Below are 22,701 nucleotides of genomic sequence, written 5' to 3' on the forward strand. Positions count from 1 at the left end.
ATGAAACACATTATTGTCATTGTCTCAGCTTTTGCACTGGGTCTGCCTGGAACAGCCACCCTGTTCCTTCTGGAGGAGGAATTTAGTAACTTGTGGTCAGGACTGGCCTTTTGGGGATCAAGGCGTATTCTCATTTGCATTCTGTTGCACAAGCATGAAGTATTTTTACAAAAGAAGTGTGTGCTTAACAGCTCTGTTGCACTGGGAATGGAGGGTCACTACAAGTGTCACAATGCAAAGGCAGCCGGTTGTAATTATCTGCCTCTCACGCTCCAAGCTCACTGTCCAGAAGGGCCATTCATGTCCTTACTTAATGGGGAACTAGAAAGAAGAGCTCAGTGGAAACAAATTGTTTATGTAGCCCCAGTGGAACCAAGTCTGTTCTAGACCCTAGAACCTAAAAGTATCAGGGCAACCACCATTTTTCCTTTGATTTAATGGACACAACATTCTCCACCTGTGCCAGAGCCTTAGATCTTAGCCTTAGCAACATAATTTCTCATATTATTTTTCTCAAATGAAAGACATGATTTGTGCTCTCTCATGCAGAGAAAGAGGAGCTGATCCTAAAGACATCTGTACACTTCTGTAAAGTTACCCTCCATCATCACCTGAAGGGATTTATTTGGATGTTGTGCAGTGACGAGCACAAAATACAGTGGGAGTGGCTGGCATCTCTCCCCAGACTGTGTAAAATTATTCTTTCACTCTTCGATCCTTTCCCCTACCTCCTCTTCAAAATACTCCCCATTCCTGCAGATGGATCTGTCCATGGAAAAAAAATACCTCCTCACCCTTTTTTTTCCCCCTTTATTCACATTCACAACAGTATAGAGAGCTCAATTAATAATGCCACGCTGCTTTGCCCACCCTGGCTTCTCACACCTTTAAGGTGATATGAGACACCCTTGGTGAAGCTAAAAATTCGTAATGGACAAACTTCTATCCAAGTGTGGCAGTCTCAGTGTGAATAAACATCCAGAAGCTTGAATGCTAATCCAGGCTCTGGTAGTCAATACAGTTAAACTGCAGATGTAGCATAGTGCATATGCAACATTTCTCATACAATGCTGCCTTCTAGTAAACACTTCTCATAATATCTGGATGTCGCGCTGCCATTTCTGCTTGGAAGAAAACTGCATATCAAAATTAAGTAGCAGACTGGGTTGGGGAAAGCTAACCAAAGGGCTTGGGTAAAAAATGGCTCGTTTTACAGTAGATTTTTCCTAGGTTATATTTCAAATCAGTTTTTACTTTAAGATAAATGGAAGACTTAATTTCCCATTTTACCAGTATAGGTTTTCAAGAATGAGCTTCACTATTTTCAAGTGATAAATGAAGCTGTTTCACTTTAAAAAAATTTAGCAAAATTTGCAAAACCTAAATACCCATGCTGCTTTGAACTTCAAATATCATATTTGCTTTACAAAAAAAGCAGAACAGGTGATCCTGGACCAGCCAGAGCTCTGACAAGCGCAGGGTCCTGTCTGACAGTGGCTGCAAACATCTGGTGAGCCAAAAGAGCTCAAGTCATCTGTTTAAAAGAACCAGTCATTAGTTTTAAATATTTAAGTTTCTAAAGGGTAATAAAGAAAGGGAGGATATCAAACACGGTATTGTAATACAACAGAGGGTGCAGATTCGTCATTCTGGGGGATATATAGAGAGTTATATATAGATGTATAACAATAATAGTGTTACTTGGAAAAATCTGCTCCTTGTAGAACTAGCAGATGCTCTAAAATTAAGCCTAGACTTAGGTTCAGCTGGAGTTATGACACATTTACAGACTGCTTGCCAAATAAATATAAAGTTACGTAGATGTTTCAGGTCAATCTTAAATGCCCTTCTTCATTGTCCTTCAGGACCATTTTAGGATTAAAGAATGCACCTGTCTGTTCCTCTAAACAGGTATCCCCCTGCCATGCTACAGACTCCGACTCAATGGGCCTGCTCACAGGCTTGAAATGACAAGTGTCGCTAAGTGACAGAGATGCTCAGCATGGGTTGACTTGGATTTCATGTCATTTTTTCCCTCCTGCTGTCTCTCAGGTCACTAATGCTCTCATGTTCAATGGTTATGGATGCACAGCATGTTACAGTTGATTAGAGAAACTAGTCCCATTTATAGAAAGCTTTCTTTCCATAGCAGCTCCAAAAGCACCGCGTGGTACCAGCAGTACAAGGCCCCAGTGTCTCAGGCTGGTCCTCATGAAGAGATCATGGTGTCCAAAAGTTCCCTCCATCTCCCCCAAGTTATTTCAATGGGAGTGACAGGAAAGCAGAAAGGAGCCCTCTCTGGTCAGTGCAAATATCCCCCATTCCCCGCAACGGGCCTCTACACATTGAGGGTCTCCTGGTATTTGTACAGGAGGAATGGATTTTGGTCACTTAACAACATTTGCTGCAGAAAGTTGCACTTTCGGTTTGCAATGGCAGAAAGAAGAATTAAACATTGTTTTGCATTTCTAATTTCTATGATTTAGTAGAAATGTTGTATGACTTCAAATTCTAAAACTAGTTGTGGAAAGCCTGAAATTATATTCCAGTTAAGCAAAATGGTCCGACTTGTTTTCTACCCAGAAGCTTTAATGAAGGAATAATAAAATCGCTGTTCGCAGACCCTCAAGTCTCACATTAATATAAGCTTACACATAGTGGCTGATGATATTAAAACACTCAAGAGGAGACAGAAAAAAGAAAGCCTTACAGTTTGGGAAAGAGCAGCACAGTAAAGACTGACCCATTCATGTCATTCTTTTTTCTAGTTTATTCTAACAATTCATAGAATTTAAAAAGATGTGAAAAGTCTTTATTCAAAGCTGAGATAAAAAGCCAAAAGCTTTTCTGAAGCTGACTTTCCTCAGATGGGCAAATTAGAAGTTTTGAGATGTTCAGTCTTTAAAGAAGGATGTTCCCACTTCTTTTTGTATCATGGACCTAACTTACACCTCCCTACAGATTTGATACAGTTCTTCAGTAATGACTGCCTGTATAGTTCTAAAAAAATCCTTGGACGAAGCCTTTAAAATAAAAACTGTCCCTAGACAATTGCTATAATACTCTTCACAAACAGGCAATTATTTTTTAGAAAATTAAATTTCAGCTCATGGATTTATATAAAATACCACCATTTGTTCCAACCTGAATTTCCACACTGCATAACAAAATGTGTTCCTGGGTTAGGCTGATAAATATATGTCAGCCTAGAGAAAATTTTAATGTGGCAAAAAGTAAACACTACAGATTCGCTTAATTATCTAGACAATATTCAGAACATATATTTTACCTATGTAAGGACTTTTTAGGTCTTTCTGACCCCACTGATATCTGACAACCTTTAATAATATAATACTTTAAGAAAAAAATATTCTCAGTTCCTTTTAGGTAGCAGTGAAGGCAGAGTGGGTGGCTGACCCTATAAACTTTGGATTGTTTTTCACACAGCAGCAGAAGTGGAAAGTTGTGAGGCTTTTCCGGGTCCTGAAAAGGCTGTTTACTCCCCAGATACTTCCCTAATGATCTGTGAACATAAATCAACTGGGACTCACAGCAATACTGCTGAAGAGCAGATCTTTTTCTAATGACTTGGCAAGGCTGGTTTAAACACCAGATGGATCAAAAATAATAATTGGAAGAAAAGCAGTATCTTCTTCCACTGGTCCCCCACAATCTTTTTTCTGTCTCACACACACCTACGCTTTTTCAGTCACATGCTGAATGCTGTTCTCAGGAGGGCTCTGGAGCACCAAGTGCTTCCCATGAAACGTACTCAGTAATCTGCTCTGTTGTGATCCTTCCGTCACCAGCTGTAGTTAAGAGAGGGTGGTTTTATTTAACCAGGTTACAGGGAGCCACCTGACCTCTCCAGTGAGTCTCTAAGTGTTACTGGCACAACATGGGATGGGATGGGATGGAATGCAAACCAGCGGTAGAAACCCTTATGACACTGGGAATGTGGACTGGCTCTGCTGTGCCCAGGCTCACTGTCCCCACATCCGCTTTCCTAGCTCCCCCAGCAAAGTCATGCTTGCTTGAGCCTGGAGGGGCAAGGCTACTTTAATTGTGTGTATTAAATAGCAAATCCTCTTCCAACCTGTCTATTTTTATAAATGTTACATTTTCTGTATGGCTGACCTTTTCCTTTCCAGAGTTTTCTGTCTGACTTGGCATGGGGAGAAATGAAGTCCAGGACTTGCGGGACAGCGATGCAGTAGCTCTGGGATGACATATGCTGTGGCAATGCAGCACTGCCACTCATTTCAGGCTCCTGATTATAGGGCTGGATCGTGAGCACGTCTGGCAGAACAATATGAGTGGATGGCACAATCAAAGGCTGAGAGAAACTGGTTCAAACTGGCACATTAAATTAAGTAACCTTTACAAAAGCTCACAGATCAGCTTATTGCAGGACTAGCCTGCTGACTAACAGAAATTTATCAAAACAGTGATTAAACACCCACAAATAAAACAAGCTATGTGACTTTTTTTTTTTTTTCTTAATGGAAAAATCTCTAAGCATCTACAGGCTTCAGTGTCACTTGAATGTTTCCTACAAGGATTTAAACTGACAGAGCTGCTCGAAGCCTGTGGATCACTGTATAGAGAACTCATTGCACCTACATCTCCTGCGAGTCCTCCAGCATGTCCATGACCAAAAAGAGAGCATCCTTGCATGGCACTAGTGTAAAGAGAGTGCATCCAGTTTCAGAAAGTATCTGCAGTGAAGAGAGCTAGATTACAGACACCCCAAGGTCCCAACAGGGCAGGCTCTGTAGGGCAGTAATTCAGCATGTGGGTACATGGCTGGTGTTCATTTTGTCAACTAACCATGTTGCTACCTGGCTGGTCCGTGTGCTGGCTGCCCCTGCGAGGCTATAGAGGAGGTGATTACAGGAAAACAGCAGCGTTAGTGCCCTTTTGGTTCACTGAAGGCCATTTCCCCTCCAGTCAGAGAGCAGAAGTAGAGCAGAGGTTTTTATTACTTGAGCCCAGAGATGATAAACATACTGGCTAGCCTTCAAAACTTTTAAGTGCTTTGTGTTTTTTTTAATTTAACGGAAATGACTCTTAAGTTCCTCTCTGTCCCCGCTAGAGCAGCAATCTTCTCCCAGCATTGCATGAAATATGCCATTTCTCAAGCTGTGCTAAAACAGTTAAAATATCATCACTGCTTAGGTAGTGATTTTGGACAATACCATTCTGGTATTTCCCTTGAGGATCAAGATAAACACGTTTTCTAACGATTCCCCTAAGAAACTTCAAGTAGTGAAGCTGTTCCTTAGTGAGTATGTCTGCTTATCAAGTAGCCCTGCGGCTTTTGCGCAGGAAATTAAGACACATGAAAACTCTGTTTTTAATTGGGTCTTTGCAACAGAAGTCGTGGTGCTGGGATCTTGGACCATTCTTTCTATGCTTTCAGGTTCCACCATCACTGAAAGGTGATCCCTGTTTCCACCTTCCCATTGTCATTTTCAAAGATATCATTTTAATTTGGTTTTCCAAACCAGAGGGTACCAGGAGAATAACAGCTTGTTTAACTTTCATAGTGGCCCACAGTGCAAGTGACAGATTAGAGAGGAACAAATATATCCAAAGGCATTTTTTCTGAAAAGTCGGTGCTGTAAGTTTAACAGATTCTGAGGTCTTTTTTCTGTAAGGCACCAATGGGAGTTAAATGTTGATTTCCAACGCCCTTGGATGCATGCCCAAAGCCCTGGGCTGTTCGTATACCAGCAGTTCTGCAAATCAAGTATTTTACTTCCTTTGCCTTGATGTCAAGTGCCTGAAAACAAACAGCTTCTTTCTGGGAAGAACAGCGTGTTTTGCTGGACACAGAGCCATGCATTTTTTTTCCACTTCCATTTCAGTGAAACCCTCTCAGTTGCATCCAAGTTTCAGAGTTGGGTTTGATCCAGGTGGAATTTCCTATTGGTTTTGTTTCATCTTTAACAAGGTAACACTCCCCTCCCCGCCATCCCTGCCCTTGGTATTTAGGTACCTTGTTGTCCCTCCTATCACTTTTTCCTTTCCTTGGACCTGCTCAGCACTGCAACCAGCCACAAAGCTGCCAGAACAAGGCTTGGAGGAGGCTAAAGGAGATAGAGAAAAGTGTCTTTTTCTTACATTGAAAGGCTGTGCCATCAGAAAAGGGCTTTTCTAAACTAGCCGCTTTTCTAAACAGTCACTCTGAACTAAAGGGAAAACCCCTGCGTCTGAGTTTTCTTTGCGTGCGCTGCAGCCAAGAGAGGCGAGGGCAGCCCCTGGCAGCCTTGGCAGCCAGAGCAGCCGGCTCCGAGCCAGCGTGGCGTGGCTGGGGACAGCCCGGTTGCCCTGACAGTCCCAGGGCTCCTGTCCAGCAGGTTGCTGCAACTGCCCCTGCTGCACGAACGCAGGAGGCTCAGCTCTCCCACAGCCTGCAAAAAAACTAGAGAGGTATCCGAGAGACCTCCAAGACCAGCCTTCTTACCCACAGCAATACAGGAGGGACAAATCCTTCTTGCTGGAATATTTGCAAACACTCTCCTTCAGGCTACACTAGACATAAACAAGCATGGGAATAACCTCCTGGTTCTGCATAAGGCTGAAACCAGGCAGACATCAAAATGGCAACACACATTTCTATAAAGAGGTTTAAGAATACCCCATATTTAGGTTTCCAAAATCCCAATTACGTTTTTCTTGCTTGAAAATAGCCACACATAAATAATTTGTAACTTGTCTAAAGAAGATGTGAAAGGTAAAACATAATTACCATCAGGAAGATGCCATCAGTATGCCACCATTTCCTATTACACCCCAAGCATCAATCTGCCTGTCATCTGAACTCAGCCTGCATCAACCAGTCCTGAAGTCTGGCAGACAGAGATTGAGCCTAATGTTTAGTACAGGTAGGTAAGGGATTCAGTCTGTAACGCCTGTTCAAACATCTTGACAATTTCCTTTAAAATACTTTTTAAAAAAAAAAAAAAAAGTGAAAATTTCAACCATTCTGGCTAGAATTTTGAAGATAGCTCACCTGCAGGAAAGCAGAGAAGGTTCTAGCTGAAATTTCTCATCCGTTCCCCTGAGTGATGCTAGGAGGAAATATTTTTGTTCGCCTGTTACACTAAAAGATTTAGTATTTCTTGCTTTGGAGTAATGAAATTGTGAGAGGGGAGGTGCCCTCCTCTGTAAATAGTTTGTACTGTCATTTTCCAGTGAAAATGGATAGATAATTAATTTTGCCATGATAAGTATTTCTGGTTGCTTATCTTTTCTGTATATCAGAACTTATACACATTTATATTAAAAAGACATACCAGAGAAAATGAGGGCCTCACAGAGGCGCTCAGGGGTAAGACAGTAAAAACAGTCCTTGCAGAGGGTGCATTGGCAGGCTGATGGGTGTCTTTTGCGATGCTCCCTGATTGTGCAATCCCATTTTATAATAAAATACAATGTCATGCAGTTTATTAACAAATCTGAGCAGAAAAGTATATCCTGTAATTACATTTCAGACTCTGTGCATATATTACTTTCCTCTCCTGACAGCCCAGAGCTGTTCTCATTTTTTAATGCAAATGCTTTACGCTGCTGGCCAGTGACACATTCTCTTACCCTGTTTTTCCTAAGGAAAGGAGATATGAAATGGTCTTATCTGTCTGTGACTGCCCACACAATTACTTTTAATCCAAAGGACAAATTCAGCCACATCTAAGGGAGGAAGAGATGCCTCAAAGCCAGCAAAAACCTGTGTGGATGGGTGGAAGGCAGAAAGGCAGCAGAGCATGTCCAAGCAAAGGGTAGAGGGGAGCCATCCCTCTCTCAGCCAGCGCAGCCCACTGCCCCACCGACGCTTGCACAACCCTGCCGAGACAAGCAGGGGAAAGCTCAGGAGTCAACAGATCCAAATCTATAGGAAAGCAGTCTTCCTTGGATCTGTTACCAACAGAACAGCTTAAATTGCTGCAGGGTAATCATCATGCTGCTGTAAAAAAAATGAATCAAAAGGGCATGCAAAGCTTTTTGAAGCCTTTGGTTCTTACAGCTGTTTAAATCTAAGTGAATCACTCCTGTTTTCCATAAGTTATGTATTTCAATACATATGGTCTCTTCCCTGGGCTTCAGTGAGATCTGGCTACTCCTCAGCTAGCAGTCACCGATTATATATTTCTTTTTAACTTTCTCTCTAGAGGTAGATGTCGTCGCAGGAAAAATATACGTGGACCTTAGAATATTGAAAAATGTCCAGCAGAAATACAGCATTTGAAAAACTTGCTAGATGAAGGAGAAAAAAAAAATCCCGAACCCATAATAAGCTTATTTTCAAGTCCTTGCTTTCTTTTTCCTTTCAGATGCCAGTAGTGAAAAAATCCTTTCTAGGAGAGGTAAGAGCTTGAGAAAATTAACAAGGAGTGAGAGGATAAGAGGTAGTGAAAATATTTCTTGTTTTCTCAAGAATGAATAAAAAGCAAGGCAGGGGTGAAGTTAAGAGATCTAGAATGAAAAACCCCTGCTTACAGCCACCCACCAAAGACAGAACTGCTCAGTGTTAGCCCAGTGTGTACCCTCCTGCGCCTGCTCCAACCTCGTTTGGCTCCAGGGATGGACGTGTACAGAAAAATATTAAGTCAGGACCCACATTACGCCTGCTGGTAGGAACCAGAGGGTCACAAGACTGGAGGGTCACTGGCTCCAGCCCTCTGCAAGTACTGGCAATCCTGTACAGGGTGCTGGGCGCAGCCAGTCCCACAGCACTCCCAGCTACCACCTGCACATCTCTGAAGCACATCCTCACAGCCGATAAGTAATTTAATTATAAAAGCTTAAAAATGACACAAGGCTGGGTGGGTGTGTGAGGCTGTTCTCAGCTTCATCTAGCTGTTGGCTGTGTCAAAGCATGGAGGGAGCAGCTAACTGGGACTTCTGAAACTCCAGTGCACTGTGTCCTGTAACTCGCCTTTACCTCCAAGACTGGTGACAAAGGACGTTTCCTGCTTGCCCTGCATGGGCAACTCATACCACAGGTCTGGATTAGGTGCAAATCAACATCTCAGAGTAGATAAAATACGAACACATTTCCATTTTTGTTATGCTATATAATCCTTGAGCTCCTAAACCAAAAAATCATAATAAGTGTGCCTAAGATGTCCCCTCCCTCGCCATGCTGGTACTTGGTTGTCACAGAACTTTCCTAAGCAAGAAAAACATTCAAATGATTGAAGAAATAACTCAAAAAGATTGTTTCAGGGTTGGGATATGGGTTATGTTGCAAATTATTCCATATCAGGTGCAGATTAATAATCTGTGCCATCCCAAACTGCAGCATTACTGTGGAGAGAGATGGTTAATTTTTTAATTCCTGTTTCAATTAAATTGATACAAGGAATGGCTTTCGCTCAAGTACTGGAACATTATTTTTTGAGGCATTTCTGGAGAGTATCAAGTGAATTTTCTGTTGCTAAACACTGACAACAATAAAGAAGTTGAAAATACTGAATTGACAAAATGTCTTTATGTTTTTTTGTTTAGTCATTTCCCCCCTCCCCCCCCCCCAGTGTTGCCCCTCCTGTTTCTACTGTCAATCTGCTCCTTTGAAAATTTAAGATATGACACCTGCATCTGTGTTGAAAATATGTATTTTGTTTCTTTTTTCTTTCTTTCTGTACCTGCAGTGGAAATAGCTTTAGGAAAATGTGAGGAAAATCAGGAGTAATCACAGAAAATTGGCAAGTATTTCATCCCATATATGTAAGACTGGCAAAGTAGATGAAGTACAATTACACCACACCTTTGCTGGCTGAGCTGGGGAAGGACATGTTGTCTGTAGCTCAGACAGCACAACAAGTGTTGCCTGTTCAGCTCACAGCATCGTGGGATCCTGAGAGCCTGGAAGGGACCACAGGAGGTCACCCAGTCCAGCCTCCTGCCCAACCATGGGATCACGCCAGGTGGCTCAGGGCTTTAGCTGGTCAGGTCCTGAAAGCCCAAGGATGGAGATGGCATAGCCTCTCTGGATAACCTGCTCCAGTGTTCGGGTGGCAATTTCTGCCACTGCAGGATTTGTGTCAGTGGCCTGCAGCTCCCCCTCAGCTGTTCCCCACTTCATCACCCATGAAGCAGGGAGGGTTCCTGCATCTGACTCACAATTTCTTGGCAGCCCACCTTCAGCCTAGCTGCCAACAACTTCTGGGGCCTGTGCTGGGTATCTGCTGAGAGGAGGCAGGAGCCAGTAACCTGACCAGCACCCTACCACCCTCAGCCACTCTTTCCTAGCGAGGTCCAAAAATAGGTCTGCCATCACAGAGAGATATGTACCCTGTCTCCCCCAGATAACTCAAATTCCAGGTCTGGCGTTACAATGGGTATTTTCTGTTCCTCCCTATCTGTCTCACCTACTTTGAGGTGCTCCTCCTAATTTCTCAGTTCATACTTAACAGTCACCAGGCTTGAGTTCATGGTTAAATCCATCCTTGCTACAAATAAAAGTGCATCCAGGCAGTCTGGTAACTGGGAAAGTGAGTTTAATTACATAAAATCTCTGCCCTCATGATGCTAGGTGAGCTGGGATCTGTCTCCTCTCCTCTTGCTGAGCTGTGGTCTTTCCTGTGACACCCATGGGGTAGCAGAGCTCATTCCCGTAATGACAAGCCTGCTATGACATGGCCATACTCTGAAATCCTTGCATACAAGCAAAGCCTTATGGGCTCATGAGAGGTTTTGATGGCTTTCCCCACGCTGGCCTGCTGGGCCTTGCCCGCTGAGCAGAAGGCCCAGGATTTCTCCCAGCCCGTGCTGTGACTCTGTTAACAACGTGTGTTTATGCCATGCCGCAAGGCAAGCACTCTGCTGCCCTGAAGGCCAGCAGGACGGCAGCTGCCCGACACCTTGACAGAAGAAGAGCCCTCCCACACGGCCACTTCCCAGACACATTACCGAAGCCTTCCCACGCTCTTAGCTGGTAAGCCAACTTTCATCCCTGCACCCATTATCTCAGAGCGGAAAAGTGACATTGCCCTGTAACATGACATGAAATAGCTGAAGCAGAGCCTTTGTCTCAGTTGCCTACATCTATTGAGATGGTAGCTAAATTACAGAAACCACAAAATGCATTTTCAGTGTTAAACCAGAATGCTGAATCAGAGCGGCAAAGTCAGCCTCTCACAGCTCAGAAGTGGATATGCTTACCTCCCTACATTCCCCTCTGGGGCCAAACCAGGTGTTTCTTGCTAATGAAATTGCTGAGATTTAACATAATTTAATATAGACAGACACATACGCACAGAACTGATCAGGGCGAAAAAGCACTGAAAAAAAAGTGACGGCTCAAGAAAGAACTGTGATTTTTGAGACAATTGTTTCTAGGGCCCCTGTTCTGGTTTGGCTTTTCTCCTCTGCCTCTCTAGAAAGACCTGACCTCCTTCGTTAAATAACACCAGATACCTTGAATTAGTTAATCAAAATCTTAAACATCACCAGTCTCTGGTGCACTTTGAAATTCTTGGTGTTCACATAAAGAGCATTTGTTGGGTGGTACTGTCTGGTCCCATTTAGATTTCAGCACCCTCCAGCCAGTTCGTATCATCCTGGGAAGAGATGAGAGCATGCAGGCATGAGAAACGGGCCAGCCACCCTGCCAGCTTTCCTTCCTGTGAAACACAGGGACCTTTCTACCAACAGATCTCTGCAGGAACTCATTGAGACATGAGGTTTTGCTGCCACCTTCTATGGCCCAGAAGAAAACCAGGATATTCCTGACCGGTCCATGAAAGTACATGAGTATGGCATCAACACACATGGAAAAAATGACATGTTTAACTGCCAATCCCAACCCTTCATAATTCCAGAGCTGATTTAATCATCTGAGCCAATGGTTTCAGGGCCAAACTAAATGACAAAGTTAACAGAAGGCCCATCACTGCTTCCCGAAATAGCACAAGTTGTTCTGACTTGTCACATCAGATCAGGATGAAGGCATCAGGCTACCAAGATAACCATAAAGATCAAATGGGGATGAGGGTAGGGGAGAACTAACATGTATTTCATCCCAGACACTCTCCTGTGTCAAGATCTTTAAAGTTTGATTCTTAAAGCTATTTGAGGTGGGTTTTAGGGGTGAAATGAGGGAGTAGTGATCAGACTCACGTGGTTCCATCACCTCGCCCAGAGTCCTACACCAGCCCCCCAGTGGCCAGAGCAGGAGCCAGACAAGGACCACAAGACTGGCAACTGTTCCCTCTCTGCCTCATCTTGGCTGGCAGGAAGGTCCCTGGAGGGGGAGGATGACAGTGTGGTCCCAGGGCACTGCTGATGTGGGAGGGGACAGAAGGATAACATCATGGCAGGCCCGTGGACAACACGTGTCACTCCTTCCACCTGTCATCTCACCAGAGATGCTGAGGAAATCTGGAAACTGAACAGGAATGTGCAAGCCTAAAAAAAATCAAGAAGAAATTGGTGCAGGAAATGCTGTTTCCCTTATTGGTGCAATATTCAGGACACAGATTAAGGCTGTGTGGGTGCCAAGTTCAGGATTACGGCTGTTTTCTCTTGCCTCCCCAAGGCTGCCTTGCCCAGGGCACACATGGGCTGGACATCTCAGATCTTCCTGACAGATCTTTTACAAACCACTTTTCTTCTCTGACTCCAGCCGGTGCATCTTAATGTTTGGAGGAGGTTAACAAATAGCAATAAAAAGACTAATGTCAGTGTTTGGAAAACCATTCCTGTCCCCACAGACAGTAGCCTCAGCAGGTCACTGAACAGGAGCTTTGTAACTGTTCTCCAAACAAGAAAAATCGAAATCGAAGGCGCAAGCTCAAATCCTCAGTGTCTAATATTTCTGTAAATACCCAAATAAATAACTATCAGCACTATTCTGAGAGGCAAGGAGGAGTGGGATGGCTGGAGGCAGAGTATTGGCAAGACATCTAGAAACCTCACAATTAGAGGCAGCAACTATCAAAGTGCCATGAGGAGGATGGATTTGGGATTCTCCAATTGCTTCGTGTTTCATGGAACATGTCATTTGTGCTTTAAAGTTTTCAAGTAGTAAAGGCAAAGTTCTCCCTGGGCTAAAGGTTAAAGGAACCAATGGCTGGAAATTTCTGTTGCTGAGGGACAGAACTTCTGAGATAGATGCTGGGACTGCCCAAAGCCCAGCGGTCTGGACAAGAGGCAGAACACGGAATTAAGGCTTTCTGGAGCACTTGTCAACCCAGATATTTAAATGAGCAAGCCTTTGGAGCTTTCTCCTGTTCATTTTTCCCCACTCCTCTTGCATGCAGCTTCTGCAATATCATCTTTTAGGGTTGGTGGTTGGTTTTTTTGTTGTTTCCCCACTCCCATGGAGTTTCCTTACTGGGGTTCCAACACATCGTTCCACAGGGGGGGAACTGAATGGACACAATTCAAATGCTTCAGGTCCACCTTTACCTAGGGAGGGTTACCACAGCCTCCTTTCCGCCTTAGCAAAAGGTTTGAGCAGAAACTCACCCTTGTTTTTTGTCATTAAAGAAAAGATATGGGACACTCTTTTCTGTGCAAGCAAAGTTAATCAATACCAGTTTTCTGGAGTTACAGTTATGTGAGCAGAATATAGCTCTGGAAGTCAGACATGCCAACCTCGCCCCATGGAGGCTGTCTAAGAAGTCAGTTCAGTCACATCTTGCTGCCTGGGAACACTGCTAATTCTGCCATTTCTGAGTCCCACTACAGAATTAACCACATTGACCCATGTGAAAACATGTGGTAATGCAATTCAGTTCTGGAAACTCTGTGGCCAATTTACACATTTTCAAAATGAAGTTACCATCATTTAGCATCTAGTTATTTATGTCCCTGAAGGAAAGGTTTTATTAGTATAGGGTGAACGTATTCATATTTTAAAGGCAAAACAATAAATGATCCAACTAATAGTTCATAAAATGATCTTCCCAGCTTGCCTTGAATGGGACTGCAAAAATAATATAATGAAAAAAGCATTAAAGGACTTTGATCAAACGTGATCCTTCAGGGCTAAGGAACCTAATTTTCCTGCATACAGACACGGTTCACTCAGTCCTGCAGGATTTCATATCACATGAAGACATCAATATTTTCTCCAGAATTAAGCAGAGCAATTAAATAGCTACTGTACTGCTGTGCCATGGAAAAATAGAGTTGGAAAGGGTCATTTCATAGGGATATCTAGTCCATCCCTAAACAAGGATCAGCTAGACTTACAGTACACCTGCTATGGATGAATGCTTCCCTCTGTGACAGCCCAGGTTGCTACAGGGGCACTGCCACACCTGGATCAGGCTTAAAATTCCTTTACAAGTGGTTTCTCTCTTCACAGGAATGTGAATTAATGAAGACCTAACCACTTCCCTTGTCAACCATTTCTTAAGGAACAGCAACAACAAAGTGGTTTAACAAAACAAGAGCAGCCAAATTCACTCACGGACAGTTTAAAGGAGCAGGTTTGCTTACTTTTGAGGTCCCGATACTAAGCAAGCTGCTCTCCAGCCAGTCAACTGGTGCTGCCCACAGACTTCAGAGGAATGCCTGTGCAGTCTCTCCATATGCTGCAAACTGAGACATACGGTGCCATGGGGAAGAGGTAATAAAGCAGGCAGAGAATGTGAGCAGATCTTCCAGAAGAGTTCCTACCTGCTGTGGCTAATACTGGTCTTTCAAAGCACACACACATGGTGTGCTGCAAAAGAGGCAGTGATGGACACACATAAATGTGTCGCTGTATGGATGTGGTACAGAGCAAGTCAACCCTAATGAGTTGCCAGTGGTTTTTGACCAGGCCTGGTGAACAGACCCTCGTGCAGAAGCCTGTTGGTAGTGGGATGCCCTGTGGACAGAGGCAGCAGAAGCAGGCTTGGTCTGCTGTGTGTGGTGCAGGGTGAATGCAAATAACCTAAACACATATGAGGTTCAGAGAAAGAAATTTGCTCTTTATGAGTAGCGACCCTTTCTACAGCATAAAGCCTGGATAGAATTTTATAAAGTCTGATAGGTCAGTCATTTTCCACCTATTTAGGTGGACTGAGCTGCTTAAAAATAATAATAAAAAAAATTATGACGCTGAAAAGCCAATGCCCAGTACCTCTAAAGACTTACTTGGTACTCCTATCACTGCTAGGTGCTGACATGATGAGACTTTTACCCACTTGCGTCTTATGCACTGAGGTTATTGCATCTTCACAGTTCACAGACTAGTTAAATTACTTCCCCAGGGTGACATAACTCATGTTTGTAAGAATGGAGATGAGAAGTCAGGTGCTTTCATTGCCACCCCAGACTCCAGGTTCTAATAGTTAGATTTTGTGTTTCCCTCTGCTTTACTAGCTTCTGCTAGAAGAAATGTATGAGCACTTCATCCTGCATTATATGCAGGAAAGGAAGCAGAAATCTGAATAGTTGCCATCTGCTGGAATTGCTTTGATTTATTGCTTTCCAGTCTCAGCTGAAGATCAAACATGCTCTAGAGAGAAACATTTCCTTAGGTTGCTGTACTGTGCCTGTCTCTGCTCAGTGCCAAACTAAGTCACAAGGACATGAGCAGAGAACATTCCCTTTCTTCACCAGAATTATTTATACTTCTAATTCAGTGGTTATAACCAACCACCCAAAAGGTAGTGTCGCCTCCATCCACTAGCAGCAATTTTTTGTTCAACTAGCACCAAATTAGAAATTGAATAAAACAGTTACGCTTTGTACTTCGCTGTCTGACAATGTATTTTCTCAGAAAGGAACTCTCTATCCATTAGAAGCATACCCCTATCTTTCTTCAAAACGTCACACAGACAACAGTAATTTTATGGCATTTCACCCCATCTGTCCGCATTTTTAGAAACAGGTTTTGCACTTCCTATATTTTCATTTCCTATCCAAGTCCAAAGCTATATAATTCTTCAGATAATTACTGCTACTGTTTCCTTCAGATTATAGAACTATTTTACATGTCTATCTAGCTGCCTCTTCATTTGTAGGTTTCATGTTGATTAAACACAGAGTACTGTGCCACTGATAATTTTACTTCAAAGAGGGATTTTCACACTAGGGCAAATAACAAAACCAGCATCAATATCTATGTATAAGGTAATTTACTTTTCCATTAATTTTCTGTACTCCCTCAGCCTCTTTGGTATTACTGGAGATCTTTGGTGTTTGAATTAACTGCTCCTTCGCATCCGGATTTGTCTTTGGCTCAGGTTCCAAGTACTGGTAATAGCTGAGAGAGGTAAACACGGACCTAAAGGACAGTTTCTGGCAGAGTCCTACCCAGAAGGGTAGTGTACGTCCTACTAAACAGGGAAAACAATGGCAGTGGTTGGATCAGGAAATACTAAAAGATTATGCAGTTTATGTGTGTGAATCTAAATGAAAAGGAAAAAAAAATCATTGCTTCCAAAACAAATAATATGAGATAGCAATAATAATAAAACTGACAAGAAGAAGCTGTAAAAAGCCCTAAAGCTATCAGCATAATGCTTTGCCAGCTACCGTCCATGACCCCACTTTATTTATTTTTTTTTTGGTCACATGAAAAAGGCAACGCGAGGCTGTATATCACTTCTGTGAGTGGTCAGTGTTTTCACTAGCCTGAAACAGAGCCCTCAGCCTTAGCTCCTCAAGGCACCTCTCAGCTTTCAGGCTTTGGGAGAGATTAACACTGCCCTGCCTCTCTCAGCCTGGGTCATCGCCTAAGACCAAGGCAACTCAAAACAACCATCCCAAAGGGAAGTGCCACGTGATCCCGATACTGCAGATGAGTACACCAGAAAAAGAAAAGACTTAACCTCCACCTGGAAGTTCCCTATGTACTTATCTGGCAGCTCTTTATCCTTTAGAAGAGACTTCAGGTGAGTCGGGGATCCCAGGCACCATAGCACCGCCCACCCTGCAGGCAAACCTGGCTGCCAGTCCCTGCCACCAGCCCCTCTCACCGCCTCCTCGGCAGGATCCCTCCATGCTCTTGTAGGCTGTCACTCCCCTACCTTCCGAAGCAGGGTGAGTAACCCAGCCAGCTTTCATGCTAGCCTCCAAGATACCAACGAGGATCATGACAAAGAGAGGGCTGGCTTTTCTTGCCTCTGTGCAGGCAGCCATGCCTTGAAAGGCAACCCATTTTTCCTTACATTAAACATCTTCACAGCAATGAGCCAAATAGGCAGAGCATGGATCCAGCATTCCTTCCCATGGCACTGAGGAGAGCCATGCCAGATGGCCGATCCACCAGGAACTGTGCCAATGCAGAGTGCAAAGAGACTTCCTCTCCTCAAATATGTCAAGAAATAGGACTGAGATGAAAGGATGTCGGTCCAGACAATAACAAATAATCTTGGCACTCCGGCAGATTAACTGTTGGCAGTTTCAGTTATGTTAGGCACTTGTAGGCAGTACAGAAGGGAGATGATCTTGCGTGGGGATTTGAAAGATGATGCTGTTCAACAGCTTTTAGGTGGTATACAGACAAAGCAGTGCAGGCAACACCAAAAATTGCTTCATGCTTGTCATCCTTCAGCCAGGACAGCTAGGAAAATTCAGGTCTTGGTGCCTGACATGGAGCTAATGGAGATCTTTGAAATCAACAGTGAGTTCCAGTTGAAACTCAGTGGACCTGAAAGAAAGGACTAACAGCACACCACCTAACCCAAAAGGTGAACCCACCAATCTCTGGGTCCAACCACAGCTTCTGTCTTTTTCTCTTGGCTCCAAAATCTCACCACATTTCATTGTCTTTGGAGTAAAAATAGCCACATCATTTGTGACAATCCTTACATCCCCTGTACTCTTAGGAAAGCTGATTTATTGCATTAAATATATTAATGAAATTTGAAACACAGTGCTTCTCACCACCAAAATCCTGCTTTTTCATTCAAAAAGAATGGAACAACTGCAGAGGGATCCTCAGGACAAAAATATTCAACCCAATCTTTTTAAAAAATAACCCTACACATTCCATTCTTACCTCCAAAATAATTTCAAAGCAGCAACGCCATCATACTGTGTTCAATCAAACACAGCAGTGACAAACCTATCTGGGTAGGAAATAAGCATAAGAATACAAGGCAAATTCTAGAATATGTTCTTTCTTAGTCCTTGCCTTAGATTTCCATTTTCCCTGGCAGATTTAAAATTACTGTGAATGACTACAACCACTCAGAGGGATTCAGTTGCTTCCTCAGTATTAAATTCCCAGGACAAAATATGGCAGAACGACAGCAAGGATGACGGTATTGTGTGGATGACCAGCAGTGAGCTGTCCACATCCCACATGTACATGCTAATTTAAAATTCTGAAGAAAATTCTGATCAAAGCATTAATTGTTGGTGTTTAAAATGTTATAATAAGTCACTGCTTTTCATCGTCTATGAAGTGGGAAAGTGTCACTTCAAATCTCCCTTGTTTTGTTCCAGAGATTTCTAGTAGACATGGATCCAGGATGTTAATGTTTGCATTTGTATTCTCTCTGCAGACAGCTAAACATTCACCTCCTATGAATATTCAGTCTATAAAAATTCAGAACGCATTTTTCTCTTGCAGGCCAATAATTGCAATAATTTATTCACCAGATGAGCTGAAATACACAGAGTTGAGCAAATATCTATCTATCCATCTAACTACTTGGACAACTTCTTTAAATGCAAATAAAAGTCATGAAAAACATCTTAAAGCATTTAATCTAGTGTGAACTTCTATCAAGACTGGTCAAGGTGAAATACGGCAGAAGACAGCAGATAGGAGACACGCAAGCTATTAGAGACTCCACTTTCCATTGGAAAGGAACCCAGAAATGCTATGTTTGTGCTTTAAATTTTACAAAAACAAGGAAGTTTGTGGCTAGAGATTTAAACAACAGAAAAGTGGTGGCAAATCACAGAGGAGAGCTGGGTAACCTTGCAGTGGTACACAACAGGGAACAGCAAGTGTCTCTAGCATGGGGTTATGGCAAGCTGCTGGTGCCATACAGGGCTTTGCTTCCAAGGAAGGACCAAGCTGTATTTCCAAAACCTCTGTAGGCACTAAAGGAGAGTACCTTTCATTGCAGGAGGGAGCTTCATCCCAGCTTTGCTACTATTGCTGCTGTAAGTATGTTATCATCAGCTTAACCTTTCTCTGAGTACCGCTACCTGTGCTATCAGATTCTGGGGTCAGCCCTAATGCTTCCTGCAGTTAGGAAGTCCTAACCTGCTCCCACTGCCCAGCTCTGCAGCTGAACTGCCAGTATAACTTTAGTCAATGGTAACAATCAGCAAAATGCATGAATTACACATCCTAAGATACCACCATTCACTCTAATTTGACAAGGTGGATTTTTCCTCAGCACAGCAGGCTGTCCAAAGCTTCCTGGAGGTCACCTGGAGCACTGGGACCTGGTGTCCCCTGGGTGGAGTAAAAGGCAGAAGTACATGCTGATAAAGGAGCTGACAAAGCAGAAGCCAAATGCAATTAATATGCATCAGAAAAGGCCTTTCTTGGAGAAATAGGAAACTATTACTGTTACTGAACAAGCAATTGCTGCTGCCTCATCTAGGGTACAGTCCACATCCCTGGGCACTTTGAAATGTCTAAGAGAATTCAAACCAAGTTGAAATAAAACCTATGAGGGCAACAAGTGGAGACATTTTTATTGGGAATCTGAAAGATCTGGACTAAACTGTCCTAGAAAAATGAGAACTGGGGAAAAACATGCTAGCTGCTTTTCATGTTGAGTTTGCCCTGAAAGAACAGTCTGGCACAGCTGCCTGTCATACCAGGGGGCACAACGCTGTGGTCCCAGGAAATGCCTTCCAGCCCTGTATTCAAAGCATCGTGGTCCTGGAGTGTCCATCTGAGGCAGTAACTTAGTGACAGAAATAATCAACTCTTAAGAACAAGAAGATGAATGCCAACACTGAAGCATGTTGGAAACAATGCTTTCTTTTCAGAACCTCAATCTTCTGCATGTGAAAGTCAGAGATTTCCAGAATGGTACAAAAGGTGCTGGCAGGAAAGGACTCCCCCGTTCCCCTCTCCCTGCCTGAGCAGAGAGAAGTCCTACAGAATAATGCATTATTCAAATACAAAATGCAGATCCACTAATAAACTTTTTAACATCAAAGGCCAATGTTACCAGTAGACTGCAAGCAAACTGCCAAGATTACAGAGCAATTTCTTGTGAGGCAATCAACTTAAAAAAAAATAACAAAAAAAATGTAAAGCTGTTTTCCAGGGTGGGTGAGTTTGTTCCCTTTTTGCAAATCCTGTGGTGAATTCTAGCAGGACAGATGAAGACCAAACAACAAGAGAAGGCATGCTTCATAATTACCAGCAACAACATGATCCCTCCATCTGCAAAGCAGCTGTAGCAGAGCATTAGGCCATGTTCCTCAACTAGCAGAGGCATCCACAGATACCTGATTCTGCCATGTGTGAGCACAATCTGGCAACATGCTGATGGGATGGACCTACTCTGATCATATGCATGAGGCTTTCATGAGCATACAGTTGTGAAGTGCTACCTGAAGCAGCTGGGACAGAAGACATAATTGGCATATCCCTCTAGGTAAGATTTTTAGAGCTAGTGCGTTGGGATGAATTCATATTCACTATTTCTGTGAAGGGCTGCAATGAGTTGAGGGGACCAGCCCTCCTGAGCTAAACCAAATGCTCATTTCCCACAACTCAGGATCTGTACTCTGATATATGGGAGTGCTGCCACGGGTTAAGTCTTTTTATATGAAGATGTAAATGAGGTAACAAGAGAAATAAATCTGTCACAGCTACTGAGGAATACTAGAGGAAAAAAAAAAAAAAAAAAAGAGTCCTTAGGGAACCAGGGACAGAGGAACTTCCATTGGTTTCCTTCCAGTGACTAACTCCTTCACAACTCTGAGCTCTGACTTTATGTCAGTGACAATAACTGCAGTGAGTTCTTCAGCTGCTCTCTGATCCAGCCTTTGAACATCTCCATGCTTATTTGGACTCTGCTATGTTCAACCTGCATAGCATCATATGCTGTGTATAATCACATTTATTAATTTATCTGGAAAAAGTTGTCTTCAAAATCAGAGTTAGTGACAGATTCTTTCCCCAGTGACCAGCAGTGACATTTTTCCATGATATTGCAACTTCTTTCCCTGTTAGCTAGATCCCCAAAATTCACAATGATTAGTTTTCTTCAAGAGAGGTGAATGTGCCACTGTAGGCCAATTTTATGAATATTTCTAGAAGCAAAGTAAACAAATGAATATTTAAAGAGAAGCTTTGATGTATTGTTATTTCCCTAATGCTGTTGTAAGCAGAAATGTCTGGACTTATTTTTGTCAATACACTACCCTCTTGGTTCCAGTACAGAGGGCAGACACCACAGGTAGGCCTGAGATACAATTTAAGTACTTTACACATCAAATGACATACTACTTGAAATATCAAATGAGACAATAGCTGCTCAAAAGATCTTCCCACATGAATCAAGAAAAGTAAACAAATGGGGCCCAGAGAACCTGACATACGTGTAGCCCATTTACTGCCTTAAGATTCTTTTCTGCTGCAGTACTTTGCTTTTGAACAACCCATCTTTTGCTGAAAGACCGTGATCTTCAGAGTCTGCTGCAATAGATCCCAAAAGAGCAGAATGGCAGGTGCCTCCTCAAACCCCTCCAGGGAAACATGGCAAGTGCTTGGTAACTGTGGATCAAAGTCTGAGAACAGTGTGAAATCCCAAGAAGAGTAAATTTCAGATTTCTGAGGGGAAGCATTTGACTGGTCCAAGAGGGCCAGAGGTGCACAGTCACTGAGATATCTCTGACTGCCAGGAGATACTGCACTCTACTGGCTTTCCAGATTGTTTTAAACATCACTTGCTTCATCTGTGCCTTTCTGTATTATCATAATATCATAATGGACACTCGTTAAAAGAGAGCTTTTTCTGTCTTCGTTCAATGATGGAAATGTTTATTCTGCAAGCCTTCTTGTTGATGCTCTTTCCTTATCCTTTCTATCTTCTGTTATACCCAGGCTGAGAGACTGATGGGATAAGATGGTGGGGTTCCTTGCAAAGTTTACAATATTTGAACATCAAAGGTTTCAACAACTAAGCTTGAAGACTAAGATGTTTTTGATACTTGTTAGACAAGTGTAGGTGGGTGCTTATCTGTCTAGCCTTTTGCAACCATTTAATGCAGGGGTCCTCAAACTACGGCCCCCCAGGGTCCTCAATCTGGCCCCTGGTGTTTACAGAACCCCCTGTCCCGCCCCCGCCGGGGGCTGGGGGGGGGGGGAAACAAGAGCCGCAGATGACTGCCTGCCACCTCATCCGTGCGCCGGCCCCCTGGTTAAAAAGTTTGAGGACCCCTGATTTAATGACACAGGAAAGAACTTTTATTTTGCTTTTTGGCTGTGCATGTTACTGTGTCTGTGAGATTCTTGCTTGTGTCTTGTTTCGTCCCTAATTAATATGGAATTAAAATCAGTCCATTCAATGCTCACAAAAGCTTCTCCACGGACAACAAGGGAGAATGATGTGGTAGACTCTTCTGTAAATTGGGCTTGCTAATGTGTTTCAACACTTCTCGAGGATGCTTTTCATGGTGGGAGGGAAGGAAGGAAGGGAGAGCAGATATTCCAAACATTGGCCCGTCTGCTTAATCTGCCAACAAATCAAGATTTACTGCTGACCTTGTTCACTAAGACAGACCATTGGAGTTGCCAGTGATGATCATGGGCATGAAGGAGCT

The 22,701-nt window shown here is 43.1% G+C and overlaps 1 protein-coding gene across 5 annotated transcripts in view; it reads right to left on the reverse strand.

Annotated features, from left to right (window-relative positions):
* The window catches only part of MYRIP (myosin VIIA and Rab interacting protein), a 340,631-nt gene that overhangs the window by 258,826 nt on the left and 59,104 nt on the right, over positions 1–22,701 (reverse strand). For 3 of the 5 annotated variants that reach the window (XM_080382638.1, XM_080382639.1, XM_080382635.1), the window contains exon 1: positions 1–9,111. This exon is cut by the window's left edge and continues 20,520 nt beyond it. The exons of 1 other annotated variant lie outside the window; for it this stretch is intronic. The gene's annotated coding sequence lies outside the window, so the exon portion shown is untranslated. Of the gene's footprint in view, positions 9,112–14,454; positions 22,164–22,701 lie in introns of those variants that run through there. One more of the 5 variants, XM_080382636.1, reaches the window with a different exon arrangement.

This window comes from Falco punctatus (assembly GCF_963210335.1).
Source record: "Falco punctatus genome assembly, chromosome: 4".
Lineage (NCBI taxonomy): Eukaryota > Metazoa > Chordata > Aves > Falconiformes > Falconidae > Falco > Falco punctatus.